Raw genomic sequence first — 23051 nt, forward strand, 5'->3', positions numbered from 1 at the left:
CGGCGGTATCCGCATCTGGTCTTCCTTGCCCGTTGAGGTAAGTTTCCTTCTTCTAAACCCTAGCTAGTTTTCTGATACCTTTCTCGCGCTTGAAATTTTTTGTATTGTTTCTGTGAAGTGCGTTGGCCTTTGATTTGATGACAACTTGAGCTAGGGTTTTCGTTGTTTTCCATCTGATCAAAATCGCTCAATTAGGGAAGAAATTTCAAAATCGAAGATAAGAGGGAAGGAGAGATGCATACACTGCTCTGAGCCTGTTTCCGTGTAAGCCCACCGCTCCAATGAACTGTTGGTTTAAGAGCTTTGCTTCATAGCGATACAAACACCGACCAAAATACAGATGCATACACTGCTACTAGCTGGACCTTTCATATAATTTTATGATAAAAGAAGCCCTCCAACAAGTCAAACTGATCTCTGACTGGTAGCATTTGACGTTGGTGTGTTCACTGCTTGAGATGTTGCTAGTCGGGCGTGCTATCTTGCATACAGAGATGCCTTTGGGCAAACATTAAATCCATAAAGAATCTGATCAAAACAGAATAATTGGTGCATATGCAGATTCAACATGATGACATATCACAGGAACATGCTCACCGCCGAAATGCATTGCTCTCATGGGCTGCTGAGCTTCCCTGCGAGTAGTAAGCACGACGACGGACACTCTCTTCTATCGTAGCACTCCCTCCCTATTCAGCTCCATATATGCTATTTTGGGCAGCAACCAAAAAATTCTTGCCTCTTGAAAAGCTTGCCCTCATTGCTTCTTGGGCATCAGCCTCCGTTGCTCTCTTCAACCGCTTCAACCTTTGCTCCTCGTGGAGTTCTGCATCCAGTTGCATCTCTCTTAGCCGAGCTGCTCTCTCTTCCTCCGACATCTTTGGTACACCCCGACGAGGGTTATAGCCAGGCTGTTCTCTTTGCCCGTTGGTTTCCCTATTCTTGTCTTCCATGCCAAGCTCAAAATCAGTATGATGTTGTTCAGATGCAGAATAATTAGACCTTGTACCATCTTCCTCGTGAGTGTATCTCGAATATGAATGGCCTCTGGATGAGTGCTTCTCATTCTTTGAGTGGATATGTTGCTGACGCTCTAATATTGTATGATGATACTTCCCCTCTTCCTCACGCTCACCTGCCCTTCTTGAATCTGAAGAAGCCTTCAGAGAATGCTGATCATACTTGGAACTTCTGTGCTGGTAATGTTCGTATGTCGGGCAATCACTCTTTTTTTTCCCTTCTGCACCTTCTTTAGCATCTTCAGAATCTGAATGATCTCTTGATGAATGTTTAAGCATTACCTTCTTGCCGTACAGATGTTTGACGCTCTCTTGTCTTCTCTTCCTGATTATCACTTGTGTATTCTGAATCAGAATAACGTCTCAATGAGCGTTTATCATCCTTTGACCTACTGTGGTGATGATCCTTATGCCTTTTCTTTTCTTTCTTATCTTGCTTCTTCTTTTTCTCATCTTCTACCTGTAAAATTGAAAAGATTAGTGATTCAATTGAAGATGTGGTATGCTTATAATTCGAACAACAATTCTTCGTTTGTATTCTTAAGCCACATAATCATTTGAGAGACACAGGAAAGAAAAAATAATTTTTAATAGTAAGCAACTTTATAAAATATTGATTCTCTGACTTGGGGGGTTCAGTTTGCTGACAGCCTGATATGGAAACAAAGAACAGTGATTCATGAAAAAAGTTAATCTATCAAATAATGGCATGGAACTAAAAGGATGAAAGGGTTTTTGGCCACAACTTGCCATCATTTGAGCAAACTGTGGTGATTTTGGCAAACGCATTAGCACAAAACCAAGCACAGGAAGGTGTAATTTAATAAAAGTGTCAAACAAAATTTTGAGATCTGATAATTGTAACTATGCAGATTATTTAGAGAAGAAATATGTTTATGGACATTCTAGCATCCATAAAAGGAAAACAGACAAAACTACTTACAGATTTCTTAATCATTGCCATCTTTATGTTACAGATTTCTTAATCATTGCCATCTTTATGGGCTTATTCTTTATTCGAGCAAGTGCTTCCTGCTCACGCTGACGGATAAGGAGCAAAGGGTCAGAGTGAAGTTTCCAACAAGTATCATTTGCGGACTGAGGCTTATCCTCAAACAGTGATTGCAAAAGGCGCTCGGGCGCTCGCCTAGGCGCTCGGGCGAGGCGAGGCAAGGCCCGAGCGCCTCGCTAATGTCCCAGGCGGCGCGCTTCAAACAGGCGTCGCCTGGGCGCTCGCCCGAGCCCAGGCGCTGGGCGCTTCGGGCGAGCGCCTGGGTAAACCAAGGCGACCGAACCAGAATTTTAGGTCTGGTTCGGTCCTGGTTCGGTTATTAGTTGGTTCAATCGAACCAACTAAACCGATATAACCCCAACCCTAACCCTAACCCTAACCCAACACTAACCTGCTGCCGCTACCGCTCTCGATCCCGATCGCGATCTCGTCGCTCGCTGCCGCTGCTCGCCGGTGTCGCTGCTCTCGCCTCCCGCGAGCCTTCCCGCTGCTCGCGCCTCCCGCAAGCCCTCTCGCTGCTCGCGCCTCCTGCGAGCCCTTCCGCTGCTCGCGCCTCCCGCGAGCCCTCTCGCCTCCTGTGAGCCCTCCCGCGAACCTTCCCGCTGCTCGCGCCTCCCTCGAGGCCTCCTGCTGCTCGCGCCTTCCTCTCCCTTTCCCTTTCCCGCTGCTGCTGCCGCCGCTCGCCGCTCGCTGCTGTTGCCGCCGCTCACCGCTACTGCCGCCGCCGCTGCTGCTGCTGCCGCTCGCCGCTGCTTCCTCCTTTCTTCATCAGGCTCAGTATACTCTTAATATTAAGTTTATTTGAATTTTAAAATAATTAATTTTTTGTTAATAGATTAATAATATATTATTTTGATTTTAATGTTATTAATTTTTATTTATTTGAAATTATTGTTAGGTTTCAACATAAATGGCAAGTGCAGAAAGCAACTCAATAGAGTCTCCAATGGTATCAAAAAAAGATCCTGCGTGGAAGTATAATTATTTGAAGGATCCGAAAGATTCTAATGCAGTGACTTGCATATTCTGCGATAAGACTACCAGAGGTGGTATTTTTCGTGCAAAACAACATCTAGTAGGAAATTTCAAGAATGCAGCAGCTTGCAAAAAATGTTCACCTGAGGTAAAAGAAGAGTTGCTGAATTATATGAATGAAAAGAAGACACAAAAGAATGAATCTTATGGGAATTTACCAGAAGACAATGTTGAACATATCAGAGATGAAGAAGAAGATTATTCTACGAGTATTAACCCAAGTGAAAAAAGAGTATACGACAAAAAGGGAAAAGAAGCTATGAGTACTAAAAAAGGTAGAAAAGGACCGATGGATCTATATATGCTTCAAGGATCCCAGAAACAACAAGGGCAAGCAGGAGGCTCAAAATTGAGACAAACAAATATAAGTGATGCTTGTGATAAAGAAATAAGAGGAAGAACAATTCAGCACATTGCTCGCTTCTTCTATCAGGCTGGTCTTCCCCTTAGTACAACTCGTTTAGACAGTTTTAAGGATATGATTGAAGCTATTGGAAGATATGGTGCAGGATTAAAACCTCCAAGTTATTATGAGATGCGAGTTCCATTGCTGCAAAAAGAGTTGAATTATATAAATGACTTACTAAAGGGTCATAAAGAATCATGGGCAACACATGGTTGCTCTATTATGTCAGATGTTTGGACTGACAGGAGGCGCAGGAGTATAATTAATTTTATGGTTAATTGTTCTTTAGGGACTATGTTTGTGAAGTCAATAGATGCTTCATCTTTTGTAAAATCTGGTGACAAGATATATGATTTACTTGACAACTTCGTGGAAGAAATTGGAGAACAAAATATCGTTCAAATCATAACCGACAATGGAAGCAACTATGTTTTAGTTGGTAATATTCATCTTTTGATTTTGTTAATTATTTTATCTTCAATTAAGTGTGTTAAACTCTTAAGTCTTATCATTTTTGTTATCCTTTGTCTCAGGTAAATTGTTTGAATCAAAAAGACAACACTTGTTTGAATCAAAAAGACAACACTTGTAATGTGCAGCACATTGTATTGATTTAATGTTGGAAGATATTGGAAAGATCTTAGAAATTAAGAAAACCTTAGAAAGGGCAATTTTTGTTGTTGGATTTCTTTATAATCACATTGGGGCTTTGAATATGATGAGAGAATTTACAGGGAATAAAGAATTAGTGAGACATGGTGTTACCCGATTTGCTACTTCATTCTTGACATTACAGAGCGTGCATCGTCAAAAACATACTCTGAGAAATATGTTTACCTCTGAGAAATGGGTGACAAGCACATGGGCAAAAGAAGCAAAAGGCAAGAGGGCTGCTGATATCATCTTAATGCCATCCTTTTGGAATCATATAGTTTATATATTAAAGGTAATGGGCCCTCTTGTTCGAGTCCTTCGATTGGTGGATAATGAAAATAAGCCTGCAATGGGATATATTTATGAGGCTATGGATAGAGCAAAGGAGACGATTAAAAGATCTTTTAATGAAAATGAAAAAAAATATGAGAAAATTTTTACAATCATTGACGAAAGATGGAATTGTCAACTTCATCGTCCCTTACATACAGCAGGATATTATTTGAACCCTGAATTCTTTTATAAGATTAAATCTGTTGGATTTGATGCAGAAGTTTTGGGTGGGTTATATCAGTATGTTGCAAGATTAGTTCCCAGCATTGAGGTTCAAGATAAGATTATTCATGAATTATCTTTATATAAAAATGCTGAAGGTCTTTTTGGAATTCCAATTGCCGTTCGATCCAGGACAACTACCTCTCCAGGTATTAATAATTTGATATAATTAATTTCATATATATTATGTTACTATGTTATTGCTAATAATAACATAAATTTTGCAGCTGAATGGTGGAGTCTATTTGGAAATTCCACCCCGAACTTACAGAAATTTGCTGTCAAAGTACTTAGTTTGACATGTAGTGCTTCGGGTTGTGAGCGAAACTGGAGTGTCTTTGAGCATGTAAGTATTACTAAATATTTTTATTTTAATTAATTTATTTATTTAGATATATGTATTAATATATTTTTAAATTATATGACATGACAGATTCACTCGAAGAGAAGAAATCGGTTAGAACATCAACGATTGCACGATCTTGTTTACATAAAGTATAATCAAGCTTTGAAGACTCGTCATGATTTGAAAAATAGATTTGATTCAATCTCATTGCAAGATATTGATGATTCAAATGAGTGGTTAGTAGGATAAATGGGTGCTAACTTACAAGATGCTGAAGACGAGCTTGTATTTGAAGATGATAGATTGACGTGAGGAGATGTGACAAGAGCTTCAGGTGTTGGAGAATTACAAACATATACAAGACAGATGTCAAAGAGAAAAATGAGTGCAAAAGCATCAAGCTCGGCTCCTGCTATTGTTGAAGACATAGAGAATGAAACATATCTTGATGAAGAGGAAGGAATCGAAGAACAAGAGGAAGAAGACGAATTCAATGAAGATGATTTGTGTGAAAATGACGATAATATTGATTATGATGAATGACTTTGATGTAAAATGTTAATGTTTTGAATTTTGAAACTTTATGTTAATGTGACATTGTGATTTTGTATCTTAGATTTTCTTAATTTAATAGCATATTTTTATTTAAAATTTTAAATAATTATATTTATTAATTATATTATATATTTTTATATTTTAGCGCCTCGCTTCGCTCGGGCGAGCACTTAGCGCCTCGGGCGTTTTTGGACCTTGGCGCCTTTTGGCGTCTAGCGCTTTTTAAATCACTGTCCTCAAATAGAGCTCCGTAAGAGCAGCCTGACATACATTAAGAACTTATCACATGTTATATTACATCATAGGAAAACCAAAAAGTATTGATAAAAAGATGTAACGACACTACAACATACGAGCAGTGAAATTGAGAAACAAGATGACAAGTTTAAACATTAATATACCAACATATAAGACGGCTAGTTTTAAGAAATGCATAAAGCACATTCCAACTTTTCAATCAAGAAGTGATGCAAGCAAGCAAACAAACAAAAATGAACTATAATAAAAGGCAACAACAGATCTACAGGAATAATACTTGATATCGTGCATGTCTCATGATATAGCAAAGAAACTTTCCACATGTACAACATGGTGGCACAGTATTACACTGCGTAGCTCGCATATCAAAAGATAGCATGCAAAAGCCTCAATCAGACATATTTAGTAAATACTTATTTTACTCACCTAAATCTACGGTAAAAGCCAACATTGTAACAGTACTCAGTCCATTTCATCCACAAATACAAATGTTTATTTGTGAAAGATGTAGTAAACAAAAGGAAAAATAAAACAGGCTCCAGAAAGATGGGGAGTGCTCCTTTTGCTACTCCTCACCTCAAGGAAAGAGACGGGGAGTGCTCCTTTTGCTACTCCTCACCTCAACTAACCTCAACCCTATCCTCATTCTCAGATGGATTATTGTTATGTTTTACATAAACCAGAAACATTCCACTGATATACCAATAGCCAATATGGCTTATGAGGACTTATCTCCAGGTAAGAAACTGGAGAACTGGGATTTGGTAACACCACATATAGCAAAAGCTAGCTGCTACTGCACAAGACAGAACAACATGCTATATGGGTTGAGATTTCAAAGATACAAGTGAAGGAAAGCAACAAAAAAAGAAGAAATAAAGAAGAGGAAGGACAAGCACAGAGAAAAAGAAAGAGAAATGTAGAATAATGATGAATTTCTACTGTAAGGAGAAAAATTAGCATTATGATGCTACTCTTGAGGTGTATTTAGTTCATAATTTTCCTAGTTTAGTGTAGTTGTAGAGCTTGCAACCAATCAAAATATATTGTTTTAAAAGGAAAAAGTTCATGGAGCACTAGCAAAAAAATGGTTTCTAGCTATCTGTCCTAGCCATTTTTTGCCCATGTGGTCAGAGTATAGGTTGAAAATTACTTTTATCTCTTTATATAAAATGAAAAAAAATTATAAGAAAAGCATATCTCTAAAATTTTAAGCACTTAAACTCTGGGACACTTCATGCATCTAGAAAATGCCAATCCATGAAGCCACAGAATAGGAGCACATTGCTCAGGTCACATATAGGTGTCGGAGCTTAAAATGATATGTCGAGTATCCTGCTTACCACTGCAAAAAGGTAAAATATTTACTGTTAAACTATTAAATGTGACTGTCAAATATTTTATTTATTATCACCTTGATAATGCACTTAAAATCATGTACCAGCCATGATGAATCAACTATCTACTCATGGTAAATTGACATATGCAGTTTTTGTATAATCACATATATTTATTAGGTTTGATCATTGATGACAGCTGAGGTGGTAGTTTCCGAAGATTTTTGGGAACGATGAACATGATCAAGGGTCAGACAAATCGTAGTGAAACTTAAAATAATTAAGAGAAAAAGGAATGGTGAACATGATTGAGGGTCAGACATATCATAGTGAAGCTTAAAATAATTAAGAGAAAAAAAAACTTGAGCGAGCTCAAGGTACAGTTTGTGATAAAAATTCTTTAATGTTTCACATTAGTTCTTTTATGAAAAAGTAGACAAAAACAAAAAAGCCTCCGCTATTCCAAGTCCATCTTTGAACATGAAATCCCTAAGGCAACTTATCAAGATAGTCATTAATATATAATTGGGTTAAAGAATTTTGGCCACCTTAAAATCAATGCAGGTGTTGCCCGAAATTCCATATCTACTGGAGTTCTAAAAAAACTAAACTATTACTAATAAATAATTCGTAAGAGACATGTATGACTGATGTCTTCCGTAGCCAAAGGGATGGAAATTCTTAGATGTTACTGAATACTCTATGAAAATGGGTTTTCCTATTGACAAAATTCAACACAAAAAGAAGTTCCATGAAATAAGAAGTGCATCTAGTGCCTGAAGCTCCCAGTAATATGAGGTGTAGGGAAGGGTAATGTACACAGTTGTAGCCCTAAAAATAAAGGTTCCATAAAATAAAAAACAAAAGAGATATGCATGAATATGATTATCATCCAGTGATACTAGAGGTCAGCAAATCATGGTTACAAACTTTTCATATCATGGTATGATAAAGTAATGACTTGTAGCAAACAGACAAAGCTTCTCGTGCTCATCCGATAAAGTTGTAGATTGATGCCAAAGAGAAATCTCTTTAATATAATACCAATTTTATAAAAAAAACTCTAATGTAAGATAGCCAAAAAAAAAATCCCTTAAATCAATTTAGTAGAAAAGTTCATAATGCATTTATTAACCAGCTATCAGAATGACATTCATTATTAAACATAACTTAACGTACTCAAAATCGTTGAAGAAAGCTTTTATTTCTAGTAATGCTTATTTGGATTTTTTTTCCCTAGTACTAATTATTAGGTTTAACTAGCAATGATGAAACAATCTCCAAATATCCTGTGCTTCAGGACTTTCTTGCTAGGAACTGTCTGACTGGGCAATTAAAGATATATTGAGAAAGCATATAAGGCTTTTCCTTGCTTCAGAAACAATAACGTGTAAATAGTAATAGAGCAAAAAGATGATAAACCAGAGGGATAGAAACCAATAAATATTCTTAAGTCTCCATATGATTAAATTTATTGTTGTCTCCACTCTCCACACTTGGAAAATGTATTGTTAAGTCTCCATATGCTTAAATATCTGATTCGGGATTGTGATATTTCTTTGATGCAACCTTCTATAAAGTTATTGTTCAAGTACATGACTGTATTCTGAAGCCCTATTCAAGATGTAGAAAATTGGACATTCAATTGATGCCTAACAACATCGTCATCACACAATACGTCATATCTTTATACTCAATCATGATGATTCACAAAAATTGTACCACCAACGGCGACTTCCACTATCTCAACATCCGAGGCTAATTCCTCCAAGGTACAATTCTTTTAGGATTATTATCCTTCATTCATCCCTCCCCCCCAAAAAAAGAAATTAGGCTAATTATTATTGATTGTTCGTTTAAAATTGAAAATATCAACCACATAAAATACTTAAAATATGTTTGAAATCATTACCCTCGTAATTGGAGTTATAGTGATATGTTGTTGTAGTAGTGGCTAGCAATTGATACAAGAATATTAATGAAATTTATGTAATTTTATGGAATTTTGCGCACATATATATATATATATATATATATATATATATATATATATTCTAATTTTCTATTTAGAGGACTAAATATGAAGATATTAATTTTATCTTATTTTAAACTTTTTTCATATATATATATATATATATATATAAGAGAATTACTTTTTAGGATGATTGTATTTCAAGGTGATGATATACACTATTTTTATGTATATTATTGCAAATAAATAGATTTGAAAAGGATAATTAGCCAAACAAAAACTTTAGGAACTAATACATTATTTAATTAATATGCTGCATGGAATGAATTTATGCCACAAAAAAAACGAAATTCCATTTGAGTGCACCAAATAAAGAAAGAGACATCAATCAATATATCTAACAAACAAATAACAAGATGAGAGGAAACAGTTTCTAATAATCATATCCCATGATACTGCCAAATAAAGGAAAAAAGATGTGTTTAAGTTGGAGGAAAGGCACATCATGAAAACAAGATCCGCCAAGATCTAAACCAAGAGAACCTAGATCGGAGGAAGCAGAAGAGAAAGATCAATTCACGCACCTTCTTCCTGAGGCCGGAGGTCCCGGGCTTCTGGCCCTCGAAAGGGACGGTCTCCCTTCGCGTCACCGCGAACACCACCATTGCACAGAGCGTAGAAACCGAGATCGAGATCGAGGTCGAGGAGAGAGAGTGTGGCAGCGTCGGGGAGAACAGATCGGGCATATGAAGGGGTGGCGCCTGTTCTCCGCACCTGCTGATAGCGAGCCACGTATCATTTAGGCTTTCGTCGGCCGAGTCGTTTCTCGTGGCGGACAGTCGGAATCGGCCCACGTGGCGAACCAGAATATGAAACCTTCTATGTGTTTTTACCTATCTCTCCCGCTAAACGGCTGTAAATATCGTTTTTACCCCTGTAAAGTTTAATATAATATGCATGCCCTTTTAATATAATATTATGATCTTCTATTTATGCCCTCCTATAATATCCTTCATTCATCCCTCCCCCCCAAAAAAAAGAAATTAGGCTAATTATTATTGATTGTTCGTTTAAAATTGAAAATATCAGCCACATAAAATACTTAAAATATGTTTGAAATCATTACCCTCGTAATTGGAGTTATAGTGATATGTTGTTGTAGTTGTGGCTAGCAATTGATACAAGAATATTAATGAAATTTATGTAATTTTATAGAATTTTGTGCATATATATATATATATATTCTAATTTTCTATTTAGAGGACTAAATATGAAGATATTAATTTTATCTTATTTTAAACTTTTTTTCATATATATATATATATATATAAGAGAATTAATTTTTAGGATGATTGTTATTCAAGGTGATGATATACACTATTTTTATGTATATTATTGCAAATAAATAGATTTGAAAAGGATAATTAGCCAAACAAAAACTTTAGGAACTAATACATTATTTAATTAATATGCTGCATGGAATGAATTTATGCCACAAAAAAAACGAAATTCCATTTGAGTGCACCTAAAAGTCATCCAAGAAAACTTTCAACGATCTCTGTATAATTTGCCAAACCTCAATAGAATTTTACACCTCAAATGAATCCAATATCTCAATGATCCTCAAATCATGCTTCGATACCTCCTCTGTCACGTCGCCCGAATTATCACATTTGGTGTGACGCAACCTTAAAATCCATAATATTAAAATTTAATCAACAATTTAATCCAGGACACTAAAAATCATTCAAATCATAGTTCACACCAATAATAAACAATTCTTAAGCTTGTGTAGTTATAATCATACACCACTCAACTAAACGATAACCACGTCATAAATTCAAGAATCAATACATTCACAAAAATAACTTTTACCACAAGTTTTTATCATTAAACAAATTAAACTTAACATTCCAAAATCCTAAACAAGAGAAGTCCTTTAAAACATCTACAAAACACATAAGTTCATATTTACCGACAACATTTAGTTAGACGCAAAGTGTGATTATACAATTAAATCGTCTAACAATCCTTATATTCACAAATAGGTCCTTACATTATAGATAAGCCCTTGCAAAATTTTCAAAAATGAGAGATATTACAGTCTACCCTACTTAAAAGAAAATTTTAGTCCTCTAAATTTTGATATGCAATAACTCAATCAATCAGTTATCAAGATATAAAGATATAATTCTTGAGACTATGTACCTAATAGAAAAAGGCTGAAGACTACATCATTTATTATTTATTTCTTTAGACATTCATGTATTTGTTTATTTCATTGGATTTCAATTTATCTCTCATTTCTCATTCTTATTTCCTTTGGAATCCTGATTCAGAATCTATTTAAATTTATCTATGTAAATGAACTATGTCGCGCTCATTCGAATTCTTCTTTGATCGTACCCGACCTTCATGAAAACAACAAGTGTGTGGTGGTCTCTCTCCTTTACTTTCCTATCTTTCTAAATTTAGATTACACATTTCAAACTTATTCATCGTAAACTTTTTAAATTCTACTACAAAAGAGTTAGATGAACCCATATATATAATATCATCAACATAGAGATAAATCATTACAATATTATGTTCACCTTCCTTCTTTAGATAAAGAGTAGGTTCATTATTGTTCATTTGAAATCCATTTTGATGAAAATAATAATCAATTTTACTCTACCATGTCCTTGGAGCTTGTTTAAGTCTATAAAAAATTTTTTTTAGCTTATACACATTTTCTTTATGTCTTTTAACTAAAAACTTTCAGTAACAAAAACCTCTTCATGTAAATCATCATTTAAAAACATAGATTTCACATTAAATTGATAAACAGTTCAACTCAAGTGAGCAGTTAAAACTAAGAAAGTTCTCACGGTTTCGAATATAGCAACCGGAGAAAAAGTATCATCAAAATCAATACCTTATTGTTATGAATGTCCTTTTACGACAAACCGAGCTTTATGCCATCTGCATTAAAATTTGTTACTGAAGCATATTTCCCTGTAAAATTATGTATGAATCTCCAGAGTAGAATTTACCATAATCAGACTTTGGTGGGACCCAGGGCGTCGGGAGAGAGAGAGAGAGAGAAAGAGAGCCGGCGGCAGCTGTACGCGCTCCTCGACCTCATCCTCTTCGGGCCGGCTACCTCAAATGGTCCTACGGCGGCGGTGTAGATCTCCGGAACCCGATCGCGTGGCTCCAGCCGCGAATGAGGTTAACCTGTTCGTTGACCTTAGCGAAGGGTGGTCCGCCTACCTACCGGATGATGTCGTTCGGCACCCACGACCAGGTGGTGGATGATGGCTTCGACGAGCGGAACCTTCCAGGTTATCAATCGGCAGTCACATTTGCTTCGTTGTATTCTCTTAATTTACCGTTGTTCTATAGAGTTCAAATCTCGGTATATGAGCTTTAGATTTGTCGAACAATAGCGGTGGGCGATGCTATTAGTGACATATATAAGGATGACAGGCGAAATAAAAAGCTAATAAATGCTCTCCAAAAGACAAGCTTCGCTGTGTCGGTAGAAAGTTGGATGTTTTTTTTCCCTTCTTAGTGAGTGCTCAATTAGATCTCTAATCATGCAATGAGAAGGACAAAAGCAATTAAATCTTTTTTTTACTTAATTTCTCTGCAACTCAAATTTCTTTTTGATGGTTGTTTCCGTGCCCACTTTTTGTATTATGTTTTTTCTTGAGCGGGATTAGGTAATGACCATTATCTTATAGTAGGTTAGCTTGGCGCACAGAACTTACTTTGTCATAAGAAGCAAAAATTTAGCATAGCAGATGACTTGCTGGGCCAAGAAGACAGAGAAACCAGACTAATCCTACTACTATATCAGAAAAAATGGTGCTCTGCCTTGAAACTCTTTCGAGTGTTCAGCATTGTCGCATTGTTGCCGAGCAATGCTGGTGAAGCATAAGATGGATTGTTCATGATGTTAGAAGCATGTTAATCATGTGGTACATGACAATTAGATATCTTAGGTTGCAATTATAGATGTAACCTTCAGTTTCATTGTGTATAATAGACAACCGAAAACGTCTGTAATCAACAAAACGTCTATAATCTCGGCTTAAATCTTTATTTTTTTATTTTTTTAAACATTAAGAATATTTTTTTAAATTTTTATTACTCTTTTTTCATGTTTTCTCTAACTATTATTATTAATAACTTATATATGATCTTTGTGATATTATATGGATAAGGGACTATAGATATACAGTAACCGAGGACAGACAAATCTAATGGATTGGATTCCCCTGTATCATCTGGGGACTACGTCATAGTGGCCTAGTACATATGTAGTTCATATCTCTATGGGGAAAGGAGGTAGCCAAAACAGTCAATAGAAATTTACCTTTATCAACAATGAATAATAGGGTCTTCTTTTTTTTAAAGGATATGTATAAAATTGATAATAATCTAAAAAAATGCATACGATACTTTAATACTTCTTTCGAAAAAAAGTACACTTTCATGTACCCTCACGAAGTGGACAATACTATGCTATTAAGTGAATTATTATGGACATATTAATTCACTGAACCAGAAAGAGTTCTGATAGGTATGACTCATAACTAATTCGATATTGAGCCTAAAGGATCACTCGGTAGAGTTGCATTCTTCGGTTCTTGCTGCGTCATACTACAAAGCTCCTTACAGTTGAAATGGGTCAAAATAAAAAATAAAAAAAGCACACTGGGGTAGCACCAACCTCTTCGAACATTCCACTATTCTTCATGGCGTACTCACGAACTTGTGCATCCAAGCGGTTGGGCAGAGTGCGAGGGCGGAGGCAGCCAGACGTGGGTGACTCCAGCGTTGGTTATATCAGAGACTTTATCTTTCAAGAAGTTATACCAGCCGCCTTGCTGCCTCCACGACTCCCAGTTGAAGCCCTGCAACGTATTCATTTCTCCTACTGTAAACACGATGAAGGACAAAGGAAAGAAATGGATCTGTTTATCTCTACCTGGAAGAGTATATGGGACTGAGCCAAGTTCGGAACGACAAGAAACAGAAGCAGAAACATCCCAGGACCAAGTGATTTCACTTTCAGATCTGAAAAAAAAAGAGGATGCAAACGAATTATAAACAGATATCTACATGAAAAGAAACAAAATAACAAGTCACCATACACCACAAAAACATATCAAACCCTAAACATCTCGGACAGCTCAAGCACACGCAATGCATCTCTCAAACGAGAAACAGCCTCGTATGATGATCTTTGATTGTTTCCCCAAACAAGCTAAATATTTCACAGCAAACCTAATTTAGGATAATGACACAAGTATGAAGACCAACTAATCGTTAAAAGTTGTGTTTAGATCCCAAAACAAGCTAAATATTTCACAGAAACCCTATTTCACTGCCTCAGCCCCCCTAAAACGTTTAAAGTTGTGTTTAGATCCGACCCGACTTGCTAGCGGGTCTGTATACTCGACCCATAATTCCGCCAGTCAAATTAAACGGGTCGGATCATTTCATTCGATGGTTACGGATCGAGATCGACAGGCCCAGCAGACATGAGCTGATCCGCTCTTCTATTTGGATCTACCTAAATGCACAAGTAAAAGAAACGCTGTTAATTATATCTTTTTTAAGCTTCTCCTCCTCTTTCTCGTTCTAGTCAACAACGACACCACCGACGTTCCACTTCCATACAATTGATGGGAACATCGAGTTCCTACTCCTCGTTCTACTCAGTTCTTCAATGATTGCCTCCAAAACCAGCTGGGTGGCGCCCGTTCCCTCCACTTTGATGTGATTATTTTGTGCTCCTCTTAGATGTTGTTACATGCACGTTTCTCCTGTCCCTTTCCATGGTTTCATGACAAAATAATATGCGCAGTCGAGCATATCTTTTCTGACAAGTCCTTTTCATCTTGTGATTTGTCCGCCCCAACCTATTGATTCTGAGATGAGTACTTTCTCTAGAGAAATAGAGAAGCTTGACTCGAAAATTGGGTCTGAGACAAATTAAGTTGTGTATATACAATGAAGCAGCATGAGTTGTAAGAGGGAGGTATAGATAAGATTCATAATGTTTGAGTGTTGGTGCAGTCAATAATGGAGAAATCGAACGTGATAGATATTGAGATGCATTGTTACTTTGATCATTGGCGTCGATGAGGCCATCTGAGAGGAGACATAAACCACGTTATTTAATCCCTCCCCTTTTTTCTCTCAAGTCGAATGATTAGTATATTGCATGGTGTCAATCAACCTTATGCATGCATGCACGTACTTACGGAAAGCTTCCCTTTTGATTCGTTAATGAAGATTAGTGTTAGCTTATTCCAACAATACACTAACATCTCCTCTTAAAATAATTTCGAATAAATACAAATTCTTCGCAATAATCAGAGTATTTCCTTTTTTTTGGTTTACAATTGATATGATTAATCATAATCTCTTCTTTTGAGTGTTAGAATTGAATGCATGCATCTGAAAGCCACATGAGTGTTAGAATTGAATGCATGAATCTGAAAGCCAAATTTCAAATACATGCATGCATGCATCTGTACGTGACGTAAAGATATGAGTTATTTTTCTTTTGGTCGACACTAGAGATGAATTGTGGGCCAAAAATCCACAACTATTTGCATCACATAGTAACATTGATAAGATATGAATTGCTCCTAGTCATTTCTTGCTTTACAATTCCACTCCACATGTGCATCACATGCATATCCCAGTCCTCGAGTCACTCCAATCGATTCTCGATTGGCGACTTGCCGGCCCAATCCTCGCCCAAGTCGCTCCAATTGTAAACAAGTGCCATGGACATGCATATCCCATGAAAGAAATGTATTGAACTCTTGCAAATAAAATAAACAAACTTGAAACAATTGCATCAATTTTTTTAAAGCAATATTAGGTTTTCTTGGTCCTAAAACATTTCATTTCCTCAAACCAAAGAAGCTTGTGGACGACAACCAACAATCAAAATCAATCCTCTCATGTTACCTTTGTTACAGCTCAAACCTAGATTCAACGAACTGTCATAAATGCGAGTCTTTCATAGATCAGTTTCGTATACACAAGCCGCCAAAGTAGGGAGAAGAGTCTTTGACTAGTTTCTGGTTGTGTGGTTGAGTGGTTTATCTTTGCCCTTCTTCCAGAAACAACCAAGAAACTTAAGCACTCGTAATCGAATTACTATGATCAACAGCAAGAAGAGTTAAAGCCCTCCATATTATCCCGGAACATCGAATCGTAAAACAGAAAAACCCTAGTTGCATAGAAGACGGAGAAGAGAAGAAATAAAAAAAGAGGACCGATGATCACGAACAATGATCAAGAAATACAAAGAATTAGCAACACAAAAGGACCGATGATAACGAACCAATATCGACGTATCGGGAATTAGAACACAACGAATCCAAAGAAAAGCTCTTAAAGATCGGAAAAAATCGAAAAAAAAACGATGGAAGGCATCCATCATTCTAGGGTTCAAATCAAGAACGAAGAAACGATTTAGAACCGTGGTAAAGGGGCAAGGATGAAACCTTTGTCGAATAAAATCCACACGGGAAACAAACGCTTGATCGAATTCAAGAGAGGGGAACAGATCAGTACCTGAATCAGAATAACGTCTCAATGAGCGTTTATCATCCTTTGACCTACTGTGGTGATGATCCTTATGCCTTTTCTTTTCTTTCTTATCTTGCTTCTTCTTTTTCTCATCTTCTACCTGTACAATTGAAAAGATTAGTGATTCAATTGCAGATGTGGTATGCTTGTAATTCGAACAACAATTCTTCGTTTGTATTCTTAAGCCACACAATCATTTGAGAGACACAGGAAAGAAAAAATAATTTTTTATAGTAACAAACTTATAAAATATTGATTCTCTGACTTGGGGGGTTCAGTTTGCTGACAGCCTGATACGGAAACAAAGAACAGTGATTCATGAAAAAAGTTAATCTATCAAATAATGGCATGGAACTAAAAGGATGAAAGGGTTTTTGGCCACAACTTGCCATCATTTGAGCAAACTGTGGTGATTTTGGCAAACGCATTAGCACAAAACCAAGCACAGGAAGGTGTAATTTAATAAAAGAGTCCAACAAAATTTTGAGATCTGATAATTGTAACTATGCAGATTATTTAGAGAAGAAACATGTTTATGGACATTCTAGCATCCATAAAAGGAAAACAGACAAAACCACTTACAGATTTCTTAATCATTGCCATCTTTATGGGATTATTCTTTATTCGAGCAAGTGCTTCCTGCTCACGCTGACGGATAAGGAGCAAAGGGTCAGAGTGAAGTTTCCTCCAAGTATCATTTGCCGACTGAGGCTTATCCTCAAATAGAGCTCCAGGAACAGCAACCTGACATACATTAAGAACTTATCACATGTTATATTACATCGTAGGAACAATGAGGAAGGTGCATAATGAAAACCAAAAAGTATTGGTAAAAAGATGTAACGACAGTACAACATACGAGCAGTTAAATTGAGAAACAAGATGACAACATTAAACATTAATATACCAACATATAAGACGGCTAGTTTTAAGAAATGCATAAAGCACATTCCAACTTTTCAATCAAGAAGTGATGCAAGCAAGCAAACAAACAAAAATGAAGTATAATAAAAGGCAACAATGGATCTACAGGAATAATGAACACTTGATATTGTGCATGTCTCATGATATAGCAAAGAAACTTTCCACATGTACAACATGGTGGCACAGTATTACACTGCGTCCACAGCTAGCATATCAAAAGACAGCATGCAAAAGCCTCAATCAGACATATTTAGTAAATACTTATTTTACTCACCTAAATCTACGGTAAAAGCCAACATTGTAACAGTACTCAGTCCATTTCATCCACAAATACAAATGTTTATTTGTGAAAGATGTAGTAAACAAAAGGAAAAATAAAACAGGCTCCAGAAAGAAGAGTATAAAGGTGGGTGTACAATTACAGTATCCACAATGGCATACAACATTTTTAAATATATCTTGCATATATTAATATATGATTTTTCACAAGAGAAACTTCCTATAGTCACACACCCCTATTCTGATCCACCGGAGGATCATTGTTGTGTTTTCCATATAACAGAAAATGTCTGCTGATGTACCGATAGCTAAAGCAGCATAGCTACAATGGATCAATAATTTTATTCTTAATGAGGTGAAGAGTTGGGACTTGGTAACACCACGGATAGCAAGGAAAGAGACGGGGAGTGCTCCTTTTGCTACTCCTCACCTCAACTAACCTCACCCCTATCCTCATTCTCAGGTGGATTATTGTTATGTTTTACATAAACCAGAAACATTCCACTGATATACCAATAGCCAATATGGCTTATGAGGACTTATCTACAGGTAAGAAACTGGAGAACTGGGATTTGGTAACACCACAGATAGCAAAAGCTAGCTGCTACTGCACAAGACAGAACAACATGCTATATGGGTTGAGATTTCAAAGATACAAGTGAAGGAAAGCAACAAAAAAAGAAGAAAGAAAGAAGAGGAAGGACACAAGCACAGAGAAAAAGAAAGAGAAATGTAACATAATGATGAATTTCTACTATAAGAAGAAAAATTAGCATTCTGATGCTACTCTTGAGGTATATTTAGTTCATAATTTTCCTAGTTTAGTGTAGTTGTAGAACTTGCAAACAATCAAAATATGTTGTTTTAAAAGGAAAAAGTTCACGGAGCACTAGCAAAAAAACGGTTTCTAGCTATCTGTCCTAGCCATTTTTTGCCCATGTGGTCAGGAGTATAGGTTGAAAATTACTTTATCTCTTTACATAAAATGAAAAAAGTTTATAAGAAAAGCATATCTCTAAAATTTTAAGCACTCAAACTCTGGGACACTTCATGCATCTAGAAAATGCCAATCCATGAAGCCACAGTATAGGAGCACATTGCTCAGGTCACATATAGGTGTCGGAGCTTAAAATGATATGTCGAGTATCCAGCTTACCACTGCAAAAAGGTAAAATATTTACTGTTAAACTATTAAATGTGACTGTCAAATATTTTATTTATTATCACCTTGATAATGCACTTACAATCATGTACCAGCCATGATGAATCAACTATCTACTCATGGTAAATTGACATGCATTTTTTGTATAATCACATATATTTATTAGGTTTGATCATTGATGACAGCTGAAGTGGCAGTTTCCGAAGATTTTTGGGAACGGTGAACATGATCAAGGGTCAGACAAATCGTAGTGAAACTTCAAATAATTAAGAGAAAAAGGTATGGTGAACATGATCGAGGGTCAGACATATCATTGTTAAGCTTAAAATAATTAAGAGAAAAAAAAACTTGAGCGTGCTCAAGGTGCAGTTTGTGATAAAAATTCTTCGATGTTTCACATTAGTTCTTTTATGAAAAAGTAGACAAAAAAACAAAAGCCTCCGCTATTCCAAGTCCATCTTTGAACATGAAATCCCTAAGGCAACTTATCAAGATAGTCATTAATATATAATTAGGTTAAATAATTTTGGCCACCTTAAAATCAATGCAGGTGATGCCCGAAATTCCATATCTACTGGAGTTCTAAAAAAACTAAACTATTACTAATAAATAATTCGTAAGATACATGTATGACTGATGTCTTCCGTAGCCAAAGTGATGGAAATTCTTAGATGTTACTGAATACTCTGTGAAAATGGGTTTTCCTATTGACAATATTCAACACAAAAAGAAGTTCCATGAAATAAGAAGTACATCTGGTGCCTGAAGCTCCCAGCAATATGAGGTGTATGGAAGGGTAATGTACATAGTTATAGCCCTAAAAAAAAGGTTCCATAAAAAAAGAAACAAGAGAGAAAGATATGCATGATTATGATTATCATCCAGTGATACTAGAGGTCAGCAAATCATAGTTACAAACTTTTCATATCATGGTATGATAAAGTAATAACTTGTAGCAAACAGACAAAGCTTCTCATGCTCATCCGATAAAGTTGTAGATTGATGCCAAAGAGAAATCTCTTTTATATAATACCAATTTTATAAAAAAACTCTAATGTAAGATAGCCAAAAAAAAAAACCCTTAAATCAATTTAGTAGAAAAGTCCATAATGCATTTATTAACCAGCTATCAGAATGACATTCATTATTAAACATAACTTAACGTACTCAAAATCGTTGAAGAAAGCTTTTATTTCTAGTAATGCTTATTTGGATTTTTTTTTCCCTAGTACTAATTATTAGGTTTAACTAGCAATGATGAAACAATCTCCAAATATCCTGTGCTTCAGGACTTTCTTGCTAGGAACTGTCTGACTGGGCAATTAAAGATATATTGAGAAAGCATATAAGGCTTTTCCTTGCTTCAGAAACAATAACGATGAACACCCCAGATATCTTGGACGCTAAATCATTAGGAAGAACCTCAAAATCCTTTGAGAAAAATTATCAAAACCCAGCACAAGAAAAGAAAGGAGAAAAACCCAAAAGCTTAGATCTTTATGATGCAGACAACAATGTCTTCGCTGCAAATTGATATCAGCGTTCACAAAAACATATAAATACACTAATCATTTTGATCTTGAAAAAAATGGCAGAAACAAGAACGACAACAATTCGGAGTCGTCTACATAAATCCTGACACAATCGGTGCTTCGAATTTTACGGAAAAAATGTCGAAATACTAGCACAGTTACGACATTAGAAAGATCAAATCTAACGAACGAAATATATTGGAAAAGAACAAGAAGACGGAGGAGGACTTACAAGGGAGTCATGGCGACCGAGAGCCGACTTACAAGGTGACTCGCCATGGGCCCCGCCCATGAACTGCCGAGACGCTCCGGCGAAAGGGTTTGGCGGCCGACCGTCGCTTGGTCCCCCATTCTTTCCAATACCATCATCACCACCACCTCCGAAGCTCCCCTCCATCTTGTCACATCCCACCTTCTCCCTCTCAATCAGCTCCACGAAACCAACCGACCGCAGATAAGAAACGCCCACCCGAAGAGACGAAGGCAAAGAACGAAACGTAAAGAAAACCACCGAACGGAATCCCAAACGGTGAGCTAAGAAACCGACGGCAGAAGAATTCCCAGAGTGGTGATCGCTTCGCAGGCACGCCTCCTCCCTCGATCGCCACGCAAAAAGGGGAAGCCAAAGGCCTCTCCACCCTTTCTAGGGTTTTCAGGGTTTGCTTGCGGGCACGGGCTCGAGCACGGCACAAGCCAAATCGAGACGGACTGTACGCTTTGGTACCCGGCTAGGAACAGACGATCGGATGCCGTTCAGTGACCATGCTGGAAATAGCGCTTGCAATTGGGTCCTCGAGAGCCCAACTCCTCGCAACGGACGGTTCATGGATGTCCCCGGCCTCTGGTGGCTTCCTGGCTCGAAACGTGTCCAAATTTTAAGCCACCTGTACTTCAATCGGGCGTCGAATGGAGGAACGCATCTTACATCCGGTCGCATAGAAACAATAGTAAGAGAGCATACTGACCGTTCGATTCATAAAAGAGACGGACGAGATTTTTTGTCACGTGTACACGTTCGCGTGAGTTAGAAGGGTGAGATGCCGGACGCACGTGGAGGTAGGCCACTTCTCGTTGAGACAGACGGGATCGTTTTGCGCCGGAATCGGCTGGTTGGTATCAACCACAAGTCAGCTATGAGTAGATAAGGGAGGTATAGGGGGTGCATTTATCGCAAGGCCGTATAGTGGAGAGATCGTATCGAGTCGTCCGGTGTTTCCTGTACAAATGGATGATGTACGACTATTGTCACGACCTGGTCCGAGGAAGATTCCGTTCGTATATAATTACCAGGGATTATTTCTTTTCTTATTTTTTAGGCACTCTAATTTATTTTTATTTACAGAGCTAAAATTCGCGTCTATTAATTCTTATATTTTGTATTTATAAGAGCCTTGAGAGCTTACTTGTCATTTTATAGATATATATTATTAAATATATCAATATTCTTTGAATTCAAAATCAATTTTCGTTATTTTAGGTTCACATCTGCATTTCAGAAGGTAGTTTTGGTCATTGCTGGGCTCTTTTGGATACTATCTAGCTTTTCTAGTAAAAGTATGTTTGTGCGCACGGTTGCTTTCTTAGATGACCTTTTCTCACAAATACATACTGACTTTGCGGAGTACTAAGAATCCATTTTATGTGATTGTATCTTCATAACCCATTACCTGTGATTCACATCATTGCTGTATCATCATCACTATGGTCTCAGAAGCATGTTAATCATGTGGTACATGACAATTAGATATCTTAGGTTGCAATTATAGATGTAACCTTCAGTTTCATTGTGTATAATAGACAACCGAAAACGCCTGTAATCAACAAAATGTCTTCATTTGCAATATAACGACCCTATATGCATGCAATACTTTTCAAGGATAGAGCTGATCGTATTCTCTAAAAAAGCAAATCCAGCTGTTGTTTCATCAGGCCTTCACCTTTTTTTTTTCTTCAAGGAAATGACAAATATATTATGCTTGGTTTTCTCTTTAAGGAGGTGCCTCGAAACATTTGCTGCATATCTAGAGAATAGCTCATCAAGTATATGATCTCCAAATTGATGTGCCATAAGGGGGTTGGAACCCAGCTCTTATGTATTTTGCCACATAATAGAAAAAGGCTGAAGACTTATTCATTTATTATTTATTTCTTTAGACATTCATGTATTTGTTTATTTCATTGGATTTCAATTTACCTCTCATTTCTCATTCTTATTTCCTTTGGAATCCTGATTCAGAATCTATTTAAATTTATCTATGTAAATGAACTATGTCGCGCTCAATTCGAATTCTTCTTTGATCGTACCATACCTTCATTAAAACAACTAGTGTGTGGTGGTATCTCTCCTTTACTTTCTTATCTTTCTAAATTTAGATTACATAGTTCAAACTTATTCATCGT

At 36.7% G+C, this 23051-nt stretch overlaps 1 pseudogene; it reads right to left on the reverse strand.

Annotated features, from left to right (window-relative positions):
* Nucleotides 1-425: 425 nt before the first annotated feature.
* LOC135616433 (uncharacterized) lies at nucleotides 426-21462 on the reverse strand (annotated as a pseudogene).
* Between the last annotated feature and the right edge of the window lie 1589 nt (nucleotides 21463-23051).

This window comes from Musa acuminata, chromosome BXJ2-7 (genome assembly GCF_036884655.1).
Source record: "Musa acuminata AAA Group cultivar baxijiao chromosome BXJ2-7, Cavendish_Baxijiao_AAA, whole genome shotgun sequence".
NCBI classification, from domain to species: domain Eukaryota; kingdom Viridiplantae; phylum Streptophyta; class Magnoliopsida; order Zingiberales; family Musaceae; genus Musa; species Musa acuminata.